This window comes from Ursus arctos, unplaced genomic scaffold (assembly GCF_023065955.2).
Source record: "Ursus arctos isolate Adak ecotype North America unplaced genomic scaffold, UrsArc2.0 scaffold_14, whole genome shotgun sequence".
Taxonomy (NCBI): Eukaryota; Metazoa; Chordata; class Mammalia; order Carnivora; family Ursidae; genus Ursus; species Ursus arctos.
Genome location: NW_026622808.1, coordinates 45853973 through 45866334, shown reverse-complemented (window position 1 = coordinate 45866334; position 12362 = coordinate 45853973). Strand labels below are relative to the sequence as shown.

Below are 12362 nucleotides of genomic sequence, written 5' to 3'. Positions count from 1 at the left end.
TCCTCATCTTTAAAATGATGTCCCTTCTTAAACTCTTTCTTTAAGTTACATTTTATCTTATTCTATCATCCTGCTTTTACTAAGCTACTTAGAGCTATGCAGAAATAAAACAACTTAATTTGACAATTGTTTAGCGCACACCTAGGAGCCAAGCACTTTGTTAGGTGATGAGGACACAGAACTGGGTTTAGACTAGCACTTGACTTCAAGAAGTTCTCAGTCTAATGGACTCTAGGTGTCTAGGTGATAATTGTGTCAGATTTCAAATTGGCAAATAAGAGAAAGTTAACCTATCAATTGTAGGAACTGGATGTATATTAGCTTTCCTTCTTTTTTTAATTAGTTGGTTAATTTTAAAAATTTAGATTCAGTTAATTAATATATAGTGTATTATTAGTTTCAGAGGTAGAGGTCAGTGATTCATCAGTTGCATGTAACACCCAGTGCCCATTACATCACGTGCCCTCCTTAATGCCCATCACCCAGTTACCCTATCCCTCCACACCGCCCCCCCCCAGCAACCCTCAGTTTGTTTCCTATAGTCAAGAGTTTTTTATGGTTTGTCTCCCTCTCTGATTTCATCTTGTTTTCCCCTCCCTTCCCCTATGATCCTCTGTTTTGTTTCTTAAATTCCACATATGAGTGAGATCATATGATAATTGTGTTTCTCTGATTGACTTATTTCACTTTAGCTCTCCTTCTTACTGTAAACTCAGTGCATGAATTTGGAAGGATTCTAAGCCTTCTGAGATCAGAAGAATGAAAATGTCACTAAACTGCACAAGTGGGCAGGGGGCTAAAATGTACTGATGACAGGTTATATATCACGTCCTTTACTCCCATCCTTCTCTGTAGTCAAAATTATTCCAGGCAGAATTTGAGAAAAACCAAAACCAAGAGCAAAAAGCAAGAGAGCAAAATCCAACTCCTCATGAGTGGCATTATGAGGAATTTTGTTTAGTATTTGTATCTTACATCTCAGCACAGGGAACGTCCTATGTCAAAATAACTCTGAAATATATTTTTCTTTAAACCTCCACCCATGAACATGAAAGCGATGCATACCCTGAATACATAAGAATACCAGCTGCGGCTTTACACTCTATGAGTCAAAATTTAGAGGCAAATCCTAAGCAAACACGTACAAGTAGAACCACCATTGGAGGAGCCAAAGATTAGATCTGGCGCTGGAAGGGCTGAAATCTGCCTTGGACGTTTCTGATGACTGCTGAACAGAAGATAAGTGATCTGTGTCTCAGTTACAGATCTGAAGGTACACTGGACCCATTAGAGGATCATTTGGGAAATAATCATGGTAACAGTAATGCTAATGCAATAATTTTGCTAGCACTCCACTCCGATTTAGGTGGTGTCATGGTTCCAGCCAGCTTCCTCCAAGACCAACCATTTAGCTTGAACTAGCTTTTAACCGCTGATCATCTTAGCATCTGCATTCCTTCCTGGAGTTGCTGGGCCACCTCCTACCTTTGAACTGAGTGAATAAACATGACAATGAGCCCTTCAGTGAATGCCCACCCATGATTATTGTGAAGGCTTTGGATCAGTCTCTGCTAAAACTGAAGACAGATTTAAGGGGCCTTTGCCATTTACTGGAAATTCATGTTGAATGGGAAGATGTATGGGGGCTGGTGATTCCAGAATAATAAATAAAAAAGACATGAGAGTCAAGTCCAAACCCACACAAAACTGCCTGACAGGTTACAGCGCAAATCTAAACACACAACCTTCTATAATAGCAAACGTAGAGAAAAACCACCAAGCTCTTGCCATCCCAGCCCAACTATTTATAAACACTCTTCCAAAGTTCAGTTTTAGCTCACTCTCGTGCTGAGGTCTACAGTTTTCTGGAAGCAAAACAAAAAAAAAAAAAGTGCCTTCTATCGATGCATAGACATGGGTAGACATCGGTGCACAGACAAACCTCGGGTCATTTTTTCACTGCCTAGGAATAACCTGGGGTCAGAAGCTTAGAAATAATTTGAGTGGCAGTCATTGAATGGACTAGAAATTGGACCCAGTATGGTTCTGAGTGAGAGAGAAATATACACTCATCCTTCTTTTCTTTGTTTCTGATTGTCTTAATTTTTCCCTCTGTAAGATTTTTTATTTTGGGGTTGCATATTCAGATAACTGCTTACCGTTCTATGCTAGCTATCCTCAGTGAAAGGTTGCAGAATGTACAAAGCACGTCCTTCACAGCTGTATTTGCCAATAACTTCTGGATCTGTTTGGGGCTGATCTCACCCTCAGCCTCCCTACAGTACCCATCAAAATAATGGATGGTGTAACTTCTCTCTAGGGACACTGACAGAAGTAGTAATGTGCTATGGTAGGGATTTTTGGCTTCTCTCTGATTAATAGTTATTCTGGACACACAGCCCTTTCACTGTTTTCTTTAGATTAGGGGGGAAACTTGATCCATAGGCCTGAGTCTGAGAGGGAGGAAGAGAGCTTTTCAGATTATGGTGGAAAGAGTCTCCCCAGTTCACTTTCTTCTTACATGTTCACCTAACAATACAAGGGGGCTGTCGAGAGCTTGGGCTTTGGGACAGACTGGACTGGACTCAATTCACACGTGGCAAAGAAGGAATACTACTTAGCCTTTTCCCAGGCTCTGTTCCCTCACCAGAGGATAGGAGTAATATGAATATCTATCCACAGGGGTGGTGTGAGGTTTGAAAGCCTTAATGCTGGAAGAACCATTAGCCAAGTGCCAGCCTTTTGCAGATCACTCTGCTCATCAAATGCTACTAGGATGATTATTAGGATCCTCGGGGCACTTGGTCAGTTCCCACTGTGAGCTCCTCAATCCAGCCATGGTTGACTGGACAGGAGAAGGAAGGCAGAGAAGACTTTCCAACTGTTCCAGGAAGGAGAGGGCATTTTTAGTCTCTAATACAGGCATGATTAAGAAAACACTTGAGTGCGTAGACATAAAAATAATCATGGACTTGCTCTCCTGGATTGAACTGATAATGGTGTTTACAAATTTAGGGTCAGACTTTCCAAACGGAACATGACAAGCTTTGGCTAAACCGTACTCTCCATCCCCAAATGGTCAAATAGGATCATCAGGATCATCTAGTTAGGTGGTTCTCAAAGCCTGGTACCTGCAGCCATAGCACCTAGGAATGTGTCAGAAATGCAAATTCCTAGCCCTTGTCCCTAGCCTAATAACTCAGAAATTAGGGGGAATTTGTGTTTTAACAAGTGGAGGTAGCTGTGATGTCTGTTGAGAACATTCCCCTTCTCCTCTCCATATGTGGATCTTTTTCACCAGTAGTCTCAACTTTAAAAACAAAAGCAAACACACACAAAGAAACCCCTCACTTTGGTAATCCTGTAGTTGGTGGGATGAGATTGAGCCATCCTTGGACGGAAGTTTGAGCATAGGTCTAAGCAAGCAGGGTTTTAAATGTCTGCATCCTAGAAGTGATTGGATCTTAAAAAAAAGCTAACAAATCTAATCAGTCATCTTATTGAGAAAGGCCTTCTAGATTTGGGTGCTAAATGCAGGTCAACAAACTTAATAGTATGTTTATTCACCCGATGATACCCCAATTCTATGACAGGTTAGCACTAGGAATTAGTAGCAGATAGGTGTTTAGTCCCTGCAAACACTGTAGCCACGAATACAAGACCCCGCTGTGAAAGCTGGGGATCTGCTTCCTCTCAAGCTCTGAGATAAGCAGCCTGTGGAAGCTGCCCACAAGATTTGATTGACAGGATACCTGAGAAGAAGCATGGCTGCAGCAGATACGGCTTTTATGTCCTTAACCTCAATCCCACATTTCCTATCGAGTAGCAGCCATAGAGTCAGACTTACTCCACCTAGCTCCAGGGTTAGGTCCTCGTTTGAATGAAATGCAGGGTAATCCTCTTCCCCTTATCATAGTGATTGACTAAGTATCCCAGCCTAGCCAGTTAGAACAGGCATATCTCTGGCTGCAAGGATCAGGGAAGTCTAAGCAAGGGGATTTTTGTTAGGATACAGAAGCTCCTTCTTAACAGTGTCTGGGGTGGGGAGCCATTTGCCCCCATGCGGGACAACCACCTGCAGACAAGGCTGACACATGGGTCCATGAATGTCTGTGGTCATTGACATCACTATTATCCTTCCTGTTCTCACCTGCTCAATTCTGGAAGAGAATAAGGGCTTCTGAACAGCGCGGCCTAGAAGGAAGAAATAACATGCAGCAGAGACCAAAGATAGAGAAGTACTCAAATATTTCCAAGGAAAAGAATCAAGAAGAAAAATAATATAGGTAGGAAATGACTAGCTATAGGCCTTGCAGTGAAAAACATAAAAATAAAACACCTTGACATGTTAAGTGCAGAGTAAGTTCCTCCATTCCCCCAAAAGAGAAGGACTAGGTGAGGCTTCAGGAGGATGTGAAGCTCTTGAGTTGAGTTCTGCCTGATCTAGACAAAGAGCAGAAGGAAAGATCCGTCTAGGTATGTGCAGAGATCCCATTTCAAGTGGAAACATGGTGAGTGTTCAGGACTGCAGGAAAAAGCCAGAGTGACCAAAACAGAGAGATCAAGAAGAAACATGGGGGCCGCCCGGATGGCTCAGTCAGTTGAATGTCACACTCTTCATTTTGGCTCAGGGCATGGTCTCGGGGTTGTAAGATGGAGCCCTGCCTCGCCTTGGGTTCTGTGCTCAGTGGGGAATCTTCCTGAGATTCTCTCTCTCTCCTCTTCCCTCGGCCCCTCCCCCTGCACATACTCAAATAAATAAATAAATAAATAAATAAAATCTTAAAAAAGAAGAAGAAACATGGTATAAAACATTCAGATTCGTAGACATTGAAATGATCATGGAAATGCTCTCCCGATTGAAGGGAGGTAGAGGAGGGGCAGATACAGGATCCAGGTCTTTTAGGCCATGTGAAAAGTTGTGGTCTTTATCTGAGGAGTACTGGGAAGCTAGAAGTGGAAGGGTGCTTGTGGTACCATGACACGTTTTGCAGGGAAAAGAGTCAAATGCCTCGTTCTCAGTTATAGCCTATTAGAAAAGGTGTGAAGACTTCACAGCATGCTGTTGTCTTAGCAGAGTGCTAGGACTCCTGCCGTGGTTATAAGGATCCCATCGGCCAGTTGAGGAAAATAGGAGACAACTTAGCTTGCATGTGCAGAAGCCCAAAACAGAAACGTGCATTCCAAACTGTGATGCTAGTCGTCCCTCTCTCCCAGAACCGTGGTAACGAGTGGTTCCCTGGGTGATGGAAAATACTTTTCCACCTGGAATTGCCTCTAGAGACTAGTGCACAGGCCTGTGGCTAGCTCACCAACCCACTGGGGTGTCGTCTAACAATACCAAAGTAATAATTTACTACTCCCAAGGACGATTTTCCTCAATTGTTAAAGGTTTGCATTTTTCTTGACATACCGTGTTTCTGAAGCTAAGTTAGGTCTTAGAATCACTATATACATTTAAAATAACTTTTCTCTTTGCTTCTCTGCCCCTGTAAGAAGGCTGTTGTTAAGGGATGCTCTATGATGTCTGCATACATCAAGGAAATGTCACAGATTTGATGCTCTTTTTCCCCAAGATTTTATTTATTTATTTGAGAGAGAGCAAGCAAGAGTGGGGGGGGGGGCAGAAGCAGAGGGAGAAGCAGACTCCCAACTTATCAGGGAGCCCAACACGGGGCTCAATCCCAGGACCCTGGGATCACAACCTCAGCTGAAGGCAGACAACTGAGCCCCCCAGGCACCCCTGATGCTCCTTCTTGTAACTCTTCTTATGTTAGTAACACTTATTCTTTGTGTTTTTCTCACTGGAAAATAATTACTCATTTAGTTCTTTTCTCTTACAGTAAGCAATGAGTTCCTTTAAGGACAGAAACTGTTTTATTTACATTAGTACATTTCCTGCCTCTTCCCACAAATAGTAGCTACTAGGACCTGCCACATAGTAGGAGTCAATATTTGTTGCATTGATGGATGGGTTCATCACTGAATAAATAAATAATATCATATCAATGATTCAAGGATATCCTTAAGGATCCCTTGGGGGTAAAAATCTTTTTTATTTGCAATCTGGGCTGAATTTGTAAATTTTTTTGAGTGTTTACAATGGACCACGCTCTTGGCTAAGAGCTTTATATACAGTGTTTCATTTAATTTCCAAATTAACCCTCAACTGATAGTACGTTCTCTCCACTTAACTAGTATATATACAGAGATCAGCAATTATTTGCCCAAAAGTAACCTGCTTGTACAAAGAAACACCGTCTCTTAGCTCTGGCCTACCTGATTCCATAGCCTATCCTCCTGGCCAGTGCACTGACAACATTTTAAGCATGGCCTTTCCAGACCTAAATGTTCCAGTTAAGGAATAGAGTCCTCTGAAATGCTAGTGCTTGCACCCTTCTCCAATCCTTTGGTAGTAACAATGGCATCTGGAGTTGCTGACTCAGGAATACTCTAGAGTAAGGGATGGATTACGTCCAATTCCTTTGCTGTATAAAGACCCTGTTCAGGAAGAGATACACACATTAATAGAACTGTTTGCATATTTTTTTTCTATCCAGGGGGTTTTCTTTTATGTTATTTCAAGTGGGTGAGGTTTATCTTCATAATTCAATTTTGAATGCAGAAATGCATTCTTGCTAAATCAGACACCTCGGTTTCTTTGGAAAGGAAAGTGGAAAGAATTACAAGATACCGTAATGACATGATGGCACAAAATATTCAGCCTAGATTAAATTTGGTGGGGAGGTACCACTGTATATTTAGATATGTCAAATCACATTCCCTAAAACATGCTGCGTTAGAAACTGCTAATTATTCTCCTAATACTCCCCCCTTCTCTGTAGAAAGAGACCTGTGATTTTTAGCTGGGTATCTGGCTGCCCAGTGTATCAGAGTCAGGGCAATCAGTCTAAATTCTGGCCAGGACTCTGTAAGTGGAAGGATCATGTGGCGGCTCTAGCAAGCCTCCTGAAAACTGCCACTGGGCTTCCTTATCTCCAACTTCTTCTTTCCTTATTTCCTGATGGCTGGAATTTTAATGTATAAGCATCCACAGTGGAGCATGAGGTGACCTTGAAACAGAGGTCCATACACAGTGGATCATTTAGATAGAGCAAGCCTGGGTCCCTGCGATCTTCATGGAATAGAATCTTCATAATAACCCCACGCTGCCTTCCCCCAGGTTTTGACAGGAGAGAGAGTAAACTTCTATCTATGCACCATTGTTATAAGTTTATTCATTTATGGAAAACCTAATCCTAGCTGACATACGTGCCAACAGCATTCAGCAAGACCCTGAGAGTAATAGGATAGCAACGATGGCCAGACTACAAAGATGAGTGCCAGCCTTATGCAAACCTTGTCATAGGATCCAGGTATCTTTCTCTTAAGAGATGGGTATTTTATGTTACAGCCACTAGTAATCCTAATGGAAGCAGGTAGTCATTTTGGGGGTGCTAAGGAGTTAGAGCGCCAACAGATAAGTGAAACACCACACTCTCTCTCACGCACACACACACATAAAGTTCAAGTGCTGGATAAAGGCAAGACAGAGTGCTGTAAGAACTAGAGAAATCACTGAACAAAACTTTATGATAAATGGTGCGATCAGAAGTGGCATTTTGAAGCAAGCTTGTGTTGGCCCTTCGAAATCTGTCTAGAACATCTCACCTCCTATACCTGAGAAGGTAGTGAGGTTGGGGGGTTGTAAAAGGACTCTTGCTTGCCCTACTCCCATTCATTCTCTACGAGGGCACTTTCAACCTGGGGATCTTATTAAAAATGCAGATGCTGCTTCAGAAGGCCTGGGTGGGTTCTAAGGTTTTGCTTTCTAGCACATTCCCAGGTGATGCCTATGCTACTGGTCTATCTACAGACCAAGCTTTGAGTAAAAAGGCTCTACACAACTGCCAAAGAGATCTCTTTAAAACCTAAATCATATCTTGCCAGTCTCCTGCTTAAAAACATCTAATGGCTTCCCATGGCAATTCTAGTAAAATCCAAAGTCCTTATTGTGTCTTTGATACCTACCATAATTTGGCCCCTGCTGAGATTGCTGGCTGATTTCTTGCCTTGTCTACTGTCCTTCAGCCACACTGGACTTACTTCTGTCTCTCAAATATGCCATTCTTATCCCAGCATCTTGTTTCATGTTTTAATGATGCTTACTAGTATCTGAAATACCAATTTATCCCAAACCTGTAGAATATAAGCTTCCAGAACTGAACCTGTAGGATGCACCACCATATTCTCAGCACCTAGCACAGTGCCAACTACAACATAGGTGCTCAATACACACGAGCACCAGAAGCTAAATGTTGGATCATTAAAGTAGCCAATATAATTGACCCCAGAGCACAAAATTCTGGTAGGCAAGAGAAATGGGGGGACTGAGTGATACAATTCTCGGCGACACACACACACACACACACACACACACACACACACACAGCCTAGTGTCCTAGGAGAATTGGCTCCTATTTAAGTCACATTCCTACAGCAAAGAGCACCAGAACCAAACTCCCAGTGTCCCAGCAGATGGTGGATCACAGCAATGGCGGACCACAACAAAAGCCCATAATGACAAGCACAGTTGGGCTTGCCTTTGGGCTCCAGGGAAATGTTTTTGTGATAGTGATGACTTCCGTGGCAGAGGAGACTGAGCCGAGGGTCACCCTAACTAAGACAAATCTCTGAATGTTACACCATTTCCCCACAAAGGCCTCCAGAAGAATGAATGCACCCATCTCTTTCTCCCATCGTCTGCTTGCAATGCTGAAAAGTCCAAACAAACATGCAAGCTCCAGAAAGGTTAAGCAGCTCATGCCATGGAAAATGGCCATCATGTGTTTCCTTTCAACTCACCCCTGGTTCCCTCCCCAAGGGTGGAAATAAAACATCTTGAAGGTCTGAGAACATTCAGAATAAGCCATCATTTAGAAGTAACGGCCGCTCATGCTATGCACATAAATAAAATCCATACTAAACTTAAACATTTATAAGGTCTTTGTAAAGACTGCCTTTTCTCTATAAATGTCCGAAAAGATTAATTAAGAACAGGATGACTCGGGGCGCCTGGGTGGCACAGCGGTTAAGCGTCTGCCTTCGGCTCAGGGCGTGATCCCGGCGTTATGGGATCGAGCCCCACATCAGGCTCCTCTGCTGTGAGCCTGCTTCTTCCTCTCCCACTCCCCCTGCTTGTGTTCCCTCTCTCGCTGGCTGTCTCTATCTCTGTCAAATAAATAAATAAAATCTTTAAAAAAAAAAAAAAAAAAAAGAACAGGATGACTCATCCATCTAGATTGATTAAACGTATATTTAAGGGTCAGCCTGGAAACAATGCCTAGATATATTAACACACGATTTGCCCACAGTGATTAGTCTATTTATTTTACTTGCTGACAATATTTCTAGAATTAAGTCATTGTTAATCTATGACTGAAAGGAGGGACAGGGCCACCCTACTCTCTGTCCAAGAAGCCATCTTCTCTCACCTCCCAGTACTAGCAACCCCCTCCCAAGTTTTCAGGCTCCTTTAAATCTTGGAAAGGGACCCAAATACCAGAGTATACAGGGAGTGCTCCCAAAAGATGCATCTCAGACTCAGCCCACTGCTTCCCCCATTAGTCCTCTGAACAACGTCTCTGCCCTTTTGGAATGGCTTCTTCTTTCTTACCCCTTTCTTCTGCATCAGGGCACATTCTCCAAAAACTTTCTGGGAGGTAATGTACTCTTTCCAAAAACAAAATTTTCTGCTGCTAACGGTGCTAACCATGTGTAGTGGAGTATACTACTTGTGTTGTACTCTTTACCTCCATTAATGTTCATGAAAGTCTGCAAGGAGTTTGAGATCTAAGTAGTCATAGCCCCATGGGTAAGTGAAACTGAGAACTGCAATTTTTAGCTGTGTTCACCTAGCTAGAAGCGAGGAGAGCAGGCTTTGCAGGCTGGTACTTGGGAGTGGCAAGCCTGTGCTCTTTGCTCTTGGACCATGTTATTTCACAAATGTGTTGAATCTGTCAGTTATGCTTCTCTGAAATAGGACTCCCGGCCCCCAGTGTGAGCAGTTGAAGGCTGAGAATAAACTTTCATCCTGAATTCCGTCACCATCTACGTCCCTGGTAGCGAGTCAAGCCCATCGTGTGCCCTAGACACATTTGTTGATAGAAGGCAAATTATGTTGATAATTTTCCTTTGGCTGTTCTTTGGTTATGGTGGCCAATTCTCTGGCACTTATCTAAGCCATGTTTATTAATATAACGGCTGGATTTTTTTTTAAAGAGCCAGTCATACTTCTAGACTGACCACACGATTCTAAAAAGAATCTACCAGCAGAGCTGTAAAGAAAACAAGGCACTTTGAGTGAAAGGGTAAGGAGCCAGGTTCCAATCGTCCTCATCAAAGTGGTGCAAGATTGGGTTTTGTGGAATCACCACAGTGCCCCTGTTCTTGGACAGGTTAATTACCCTCCCTGACCCTCAGATTCTTTGTCTACAAAAGGGATTGATTACCCTATAAGGTGGTTGTGAATATTAAGTAAGATAATGAAGGCAGAGCAAGAAGCATAGTGACTGTTAAAAACTCAGTGAGAACTATTATGGTTACCGATCCTTACCTTAGGCTCTATGATGATCACCGCTAGCCATCTAGTTAAGATTATCTATGTACTGGGCACTGTTCTGAGCACCTTATATAACTCATTTAATGCTCACAGTAGTTCTCTAAGGAACTGCTACTGTAGTACCATTTTTTATTTTTTTATTTCTTTTTTAAAGATTTTATTTATTTATTTATTTATTTGACAGAGATAGAGACAGCCAGTGAGAGAGGGAACACAAGCAGGGGGAGTGGGAGAGGAAGAAGCAGGCTTCCAGCGGAGGAGCCTGATGTGGGGCTCGATCCCAGAATGCCGATGTAGTCCCATTTTTTAAATGGGTATGCTGAGGTCCAGAGATGTGCATTGATTTGCCCAAGGTCACATTGCCGGTCATTTTCCCCTGGAAGCAGGTACTTTAGCTCCAGAGCACAATCTCTCTCTCTCTTTTCTTAAATTTAAATTCAATTAGCCAACACACAGTACATCACTAGTTTTTGATGTAATGTTCAATGATTCATTAGTTGCATATAACACCCAGTGCACAGAGCACGGTCTCTTAACTATGAGGCTACGTGGCACGTAGTGACACAGTCCCAAATTCAGTGGCTGTCCTACCTGAAATCCTGAAACAGAAAAGGTGGGTTAATATGGCTCCGAGGGTCCCATTTGTCCACTCTTCCTCCCTTTCCCTACACCACTGCTTGATTTTTTTTTCTTTTTTCTTTCTTTATTTTTTTAATTATGTTCAGTTATCCAGCATATAGTACATCATTAGTTTTTGATGTAGTGTTCGACGATTCAGTAGTTGTGTATAACACCCAGTGCTCATCACCACACATGTCCTCCTTAATACCCATCACCTGGTTACCCCATCCCCCCAACCCCTCCCTTCTGTAACCCTCAGTTTGGTTCCCAGAGTCCAGAGTCTCTCATGATTTTTTTTTAAGGCAATGTGTAGCTAAGGAGAAAAGGGAGGGGAGGTTTTTTCCACCAGAGCTCATTCTCAAGTGGAGCCTTGCAAAGATTTTTAAGATAAAATGATAATGTCATGGTTGTTAAGACAACAAGGAAAAAACAGGGGAGCACTCTAACAGTAAACTTGTTACACACAACAGACAACAAACAGTGGTTCAGACCCTGCCTTTCTTCAATTCACCCTATCCCCCAGACTCACTCTCCCCATAAGAAAGTCTGCTGTCCTGTCCCTGGCCCCTCATCACCTCTAATCACCACCTCCTACAAGCCTTTCTTACGTTCCACCTTACTCATCCCTACTCCTCTACCAGATTTCAGCTCACACCTCACCTCCCCCAGAAGCCTTCCTGGACCCCCTTGCCAGCCCACTCCATCAGGACTAACTGGCCCCTCTGGGATTTCTTTCTTTCCTTTTTTTTTTTTTTTTTTTTTTTTTTAGCATGTGTGAGAAAGAGAGGAGCAGGAGGAGGGGCAGAGGGAGACGCAGGCTCTCCAATGAGCAGGGAGCCTGACTTGGGGCTCGATCCCAGGACTCTGGGATCATGACCTGAGCCGAAGGCAGATGCCTATCTGACCGAGCCACCCAGGCACCCCCCACCCCGGGATTTCTGTAGCCTGTGCCATAGTTTTCTAAGTACTGTGGCCTAAAGCTCCATGAGGGCAGGCAGGATCAGCAGGTTTTCTGCTATATCCTCAGAGGCTAGCATTGTGCCTGATATATAATTAGACACCTAGTAAACATAGGGTGAATGGTACCTTTGAGAACTACAAAGCATGCCAGTTCTTTAAA

The 12362-nt window shown here is 43.0% G+C and overlaps 1 long non-coding RNA gene across 1 annotated transcript in view; it reads right to left on the bottom strand.

The window, feature by feature from the left end:
• Positions 1-12362, bottom strand: part of LOC130543624 (uncharacterized) — a 140460-nt gene that overhangs the window by 82859 nt on the left and 45239 nt on the right. The window lies entirely within an intron of this gene.